Source organism: Pseudorca crassidens, chromosome 6 (genome assembly GCF_039906515.1).
Source record: "Pseudorca crassidens isolate mPseCra1 chromosome 6, mPseCra1.hap1, whole genome shotgun sequence".
Lineage (NCBI taxonomy): Eukaryota > Metazoa > Chordata > Mammalia > Artiodactyla > Delphinidae > Pseudorca > Pseudorca crassidens.
Genome location: NC_090301.1, coordinates 24,047,807 through 24,054,202, shown reverse-complemented (window position 1 = coordinate 24,054,202; position 6,396 = coordinate 24,047,807).

Sequence of the window (6,396 nt, the reverse complement as noted above, 5' to 3'; positions counted from 1 at the left end):
ATCTTTTTTCTGAAGCATATGCACAACGTACACTGGATTACTTTTTAAAGTTATGTTCTTATTCCACTTCAAATCCTTTTCTTAAAAAAAGGAATACAATTATAGGACCTTCTACTTTCTGATGATATAACTGCTTCAGAAGTGGTTTTTTAAAATATAATTATTAAAATCAAAAACTTCTAGGGTCATCAAGTTCTGTTCTTGGTGTTCTTGGATAAGAGACATGGTTTCAGGTTTTCCTGGGGTTTTATTTACTATTACTTTAAGTATCTCAGTCTCTCATAGAACCAAGAAATCAAAAGTTCAAAATGAAATGAATTATTTTTTTAAAGTAGGCCTTTAAAATTATTTTAGCAGCTAATTGAAATGATTTTAATGTGGTGAATTTACTGCTCGTGCCATTAATTGCTCAAGTCGGGTTTATTGAATATGTCAGATGATTAGCAGAGGAGGAAGCATCCTAAGATGGATATAACCCATACATTTGCTGGGGTTTATAATCTATACTATCTGAGAGATCAAGTAGAACATTTGTAGCCCAAAAGGTTAGATCATAAATAAGTTTGTATAAATGACTGGTGGAAAGAAAGATCTTAAAACAACATATTCTTATCTTGGCTACTTTACACATTGTCTGGCACTTTGAGTCTTGTCTTCGCTGGTCCTGAGGCTGTCCCTATAGGTAAGTAGCTCTGGACACTGCCCTGACCACCAGGAAGAGTGTCCAGAACACCCTACGAAGAAAATTATCTTTCTAGAATGCTCCCAAATTAAAATTTTTCTTCTTTTACCTCTTGCCTTTGGCTATTCAGTAACGTTGTACTGGTACTGAAAGTCTGAGGCCAGAAGAAATTTAATGGTAATCGATAACAATTATGATAATATAATAATAATAATAGCATCCCTCATTTACGGGAAGCCTCCCAGGTGACGGGACTTTGTAAGACATTTTATATATGCTGTTTCTCCATTGGTTACAAATGTCTACCTACTAGGCCCTTACTCTATTTCCTTTCACAGACAAGTTTTGCCAAAAAAAATTATATATTTATTCTGTATCCTGACTTCCAGGATGCTTTTAATTTTTTTCTTATAAAACAATGCATGTGTATGTATATATACATATGCATATATATACAATTTAGAAATGTGTGCAAATTTAAAAGTGAAGTAAAACGCATAATCCAACTACCCAGCAATAAACACTTTGATATATATAGCTTTTTAGAAATTGTCCTATATACATATGTACACATTGTTTATTCATAAATGGAGTCATTGTATTCATTTGGTTTATAATTTTTTTCTAATAATAAACTATTAATGCCTTTCCGTAGTGTTCAATAGTTACCATTTTTCATGGTTGCGTGTTATCATAAAGCATGGATACTTTTTTAATCAATCTTACCATTAAATATTTTAATTTTTGTCTATATTAGTTTAACAAACACTCAATATAAATACTTTATAGTATTTATTCACTTAATTCTTGTAAGACTCAATTAGGCTGTAACAACCATTTCTGACAATGGTAATCCTTTTACTATTTTACAAATAAGGGAACTGAAACACAGAAAGGTTAAGTAAATGACCCAAGGTCACAGAACTAGTAAGTGGCAGATTTCAACTCAGGTTGTCTGGTTCTAGAATGAGTGCTCTTAACTACTGTGATATGGTTACTATCATAAATAATGCTGCAATGAATATCCTCTTTTTTTTTTTTTTTGAGAAAATCATTAGAATGAGAATGCTGGCTTTTCAAATGCATTGGCCATTGACCTTCAAAAAGTTGATACTTTTCTTTCCACAAGCTGTATATTTCCAGACCTTAGATAATACTGAGTGTTATAATTTAAAATTAAATCTCCTGCTGTTGTATTTCTCATTTCCCAATCCTCTTAATCTAGTGGACTTTTTTCAGTCATCTTTTAGCACTCTGTGGCATTGGGTAATTTTCCCTCATTCCCTTCTCATGCACCTCTTTCCTGCTTTGGTGTGATATCACCCTCTGCTACTCTCCTCTAACTTGTATTAACATTCCTTCTCTGTCTCCTTCACTGATACTTTTCTCTGACCTCTTTTTTAATTTTAGTGTTTCTTAGCTCTCCACTTGATTCTCTTCTCATGTTGCAGTCTCCCTGGGAAGTCTCATCCATCCCCATGACTTTAACAACAATTTAAATGCTAATGCCTCACTAACCTTTATCTCCTCCCAGACATTGCCCCTAAATTCTAGACTTATATATGTAACTATCTATTAGATATCTTCAGCAGGGATATTCTCCAGGCTTTAAAAAACAGAATATATTTAAAATTGAACTCAGTATTTCCCCCCTAAACCTGCTCTTCATCTTGTATTTACTATCTGAATTTGATGTTACCATCACACAACCAAACACCTAATGTGAGACTCACTCTAGGCTTGCACTACAGCATAGGGTAAGGATGAATAGCAATGATTTTGAATCAAGCAAATCTGGATTTAAACCTTACCTCTATGACTTAAAATCTGGATGACCCTGGAAAAGTTGTTTAAACTCTCTAAACTCCAGTTTTATTTTCTGTAAAATGAGGATAAAATTACCTACTCTGCAAGGCTATTGAGAAGATGAAATGGGATGGTGTATGTTACATATGTTCTTATTGGAGTTCCTGATATACTAAAACACTTAATAAAGAGTATTGCTATTTGAGGGATAATGTCTCACCTCTCACATCCAATTGGTTTCTAAATCCTGTTGTTTCTAACTCTGTAACTTCACTCCAACAATCCTTGCTCTTTACCATCACTGCTGACAATGCCTAGTTAGGATCTAGTCATCTCTACCTCAGTGATTGCAATTTTCTTTAACTCAGTGGTCCTCTCCATTTTTTCCTGACATCACACAGGGTGATATTCACATGCGTGATTCATTCCCTCAGTCATAGTCAGTGTCAAGTACAGTTCTAGAAGTTTAGGCTATAACTCTACTCCTTTCCTTCCCATGCCATGAGAAAACATACTAGAATAATAGTAAGAGTGGCACTATTAAAGAGGTTAATTTGAATCTGCTCCCATTTATTTCAGTCTGGTGCAAATTTGAGTACTATATTTTCAATAGCAAACTGCTTGCAGCACATATGTGTGCAACTACATCATGGTTGAAAGCTTTGTGTTAACCAGCTTCCTTTACCAGTTTTCTTACCCCACACTAATCCCATCCCCCTCAAGACTGTCAAAGTGAGCTAGTTTCTATTATGTAGATTTTACTACATGTTTTGCGTTTTCTGTGGTGTAAAATGCAACTCCCTTTGGTCTGGCACAAAAGGCCCCTCAGACCTGGCCCTTTTTAGCTTCTTCAGGCTTTTCTCTTTCTATACCTCACCTTGCATATGACTTTTGAAACAACAAAATAATGACATTCTCATCTCCCTTTCTTCATCCCCCCTCTCGGTCCTCATCCCACTGCAGTCTGCCTTAGGCTACAGGTGGTCCCTTGATTGTGCCCTTCATCCTGGGCACTCACGACCTGTGCACAACTGAGTATCTTCACTCAGCAGTAATGGACACTTGGAACACTCCCCTTCCTCCTGATTCTTTGGCTGCCCCTTTATTAATTGCATTTTTGGCTTTTTTTTTTTTCCTACCCATACTTCAATATTCTGCCCCCAGGACTCTTTCCTATGCAGTTTTCTTTTCTTTTCTGTTTTTCTGTTCTTTTTTTATATTCTACTATCTTTGGGAGATCCTCTACACTTCGTAGTTTCAACTACCATCTGTATGCAAATACCAACAAATCCTTTTTTGTTTTTTCCTCTTCTAAGCCTTACCTCTTTCCTGAACCCTATATACCCAATTGCTCATAGGACTTTACGACTTGATGGTCTTATAAGTGACATAATTATTCACAGTGTTTCCAGAAGGGACTTCATTATCCCCCTACCCTCCCAAACCAACCATTTTCTCATTCAAGTTGCACACTTCTATAAATGGAATCATTCACCCAGTTTCTAAGCCAGATATCTAGGAGAATCAGTACTTGACCTCTACAACTCTTTTGAACCCTACATTTCAACCAGTTATCATATCTTGATGATACCTCCCTAATACCTCTAAAACCCCACAACATATTTCCAAATCCACTGCTATGCCTTAATCCAGGCTGCCATCATCTCTTACTTAGATTAATTTATCTTTTTCCTTCAACTCTGCTGCTCACTAACCCATTATCCTCCACACTCAACCAGTTATTTTACCTCAATTCAAATCTGATAGTATAACCCTCAGGACTTAAAAGCCTTCAAGATAAGTTTCAAAGATTTAACATGATTGATATGGCTCTCCAAGACTTGGATCTGGCCCCTCCTTCCAGCCCAGACTACTTGCCATGTTCACTCTCATACCATACAGTCCAGCTATATTGAACTTTTTTCAGTTCCTCATGTGTTTTTTTTTTTTTTTTTTTTTGTCTCTGTTTTGCCTGCACGGCATACTCTCCTTATTCCTACTTCCTTCCTTTGCCTGGCTTTCTCCTACTTCAGAGCTCCTGTTCTCTAGGATTGATTGTCTTTCCACTGTAGATTTCTAAGGTCCCAGCATTTGCCATATCATTACATCACATTTCTTTACTAAAAATTTTCATCGCATATGACTGCTAATAAAGTAGATTCAAATTGGGGAACTATAAAAATGTTATCTACATACCTTAAATTATTTTTCAGCCTAATACTTTAAATGCACAATCACCACCAGCTTTTTGATGTAGGGCTATCACTTTTAATTTGGAGATGAGTACGTTGAATGAAAGCCATTGTCTTTCTTTACCACAGTGCACCATGTGTAAATTGTAGTTTCACTTTATTTAAAGTGCAGTGATAACTTAAAATAGGGTGAAAAGTTAAAGACATTGACCAACCAATCTGAATGTACAATTTTCTGGATTATTAAGACTTTTTTTCCTCAGTCTTTTCTGGTTTACATCCTTTACCTAATTTTGGTAGAAATGTTTTTAATGGTTCCCTTTTATTGAGTCTTTCCAAAATATTCAACTTAATTTTCAAAGAAACAACTCTTTCATTTTACAGTCTATATCACCAAATTATGCAACCAATGTTTAATTATATTACATGGTTACAATAATAAGCCAACTGTCGTAAATAGTTTGAGCATAAACACCGCTGATTCTTGGCAAGCATGCAACTCAACCAATGAGAGAAGTGTGTAGGCTTACTGGAGTGTAGCCTACTGTCTGAGAGCTTTCACTGAGCCCAGAATATTAATGAGTTTGTTTGCAAAGGCAATTGATAGTATTAGTTAGTTTGCCAAGTCAGTTAAGTGGAGGTCTGTTAAGAGTGCTCTGTTAACACAGTTGTCTCTCTTCCACATTGACTGTATGCACTGTGAGGACAGGAGAAGCATGCATGTCTTAGAAAGAAACCATCTCTTTTTTTTTCCACCATGATGTTCACCAACATGTGCTGGGCACACAATAAATATTTGCTGAAGAAATGAATATATTAATAAATAGGTGGAATACCTACTCTTCATAGCCTGTCTTTCCTCCAGAATAGCTCAAGTGTCAACATCTTAATTTATAGCCTGACTTCCCTGATTGATCTCTCTATCCTTCAAAGTAAAATGTGTAACTTCCCTCTTTGTCTCCACTGTATTCTAAACCTCTTTAAAATACTCTTACTAACATTTCATTTTGTTTCTATTTCCTTTTAATGTATTACAGATTTCTGGAAGTCAGGAAATTTTATTTTTATATCTTATGTTTAATATATAAATAGCACATGTAATATTTCTGAGAAAAATTAATAAATAAATGAATAAATAGCTCTACCATGTAGGTATACTTGTCACTGCTTTAGACGAAGAAACTGAGCCAGAAAGATTAAACAGTGTAAGCAATATTACAAAGCAAATAAATCTTGGGGTCTCCTTGGTCCATGGACCCCAAAGCTCATTCTCTCTTTCAACTCTATTATGTCTCCTTTAACCACCTAGTAAATTAAAACCTCTTCTAGGAATAGAAGTAAAGCATTTCCTGGTCTCGATCAATTTTTACTTTCCAGCTATCCGTGAATATTAATATTCTCTTTGCTTAATTTTTTTTATAGACTCATAGGTGAATAGCAAGGAGGAAGGGCAGATGATGAGTGCGCAGGAAAAACGATCCAAACCTGAGCAATGAGGTGGAGTATGTGGTCTGAATTAGAGGAATGTGGAAACTGAGGTGGGAAAGAGATTATATAAAGCAAACCAGACCCAAAGATATAGATTTGCCCTATGGCATTACTTATCCCATGGAATGAGAACATTTGTATAAATTATCCATGCCTCTGTTTCTCTCCATGGAGGATACTGTATTTCCCATATATGGTTTGGGAAGGTTTCCTGGAGTAGATTGATCC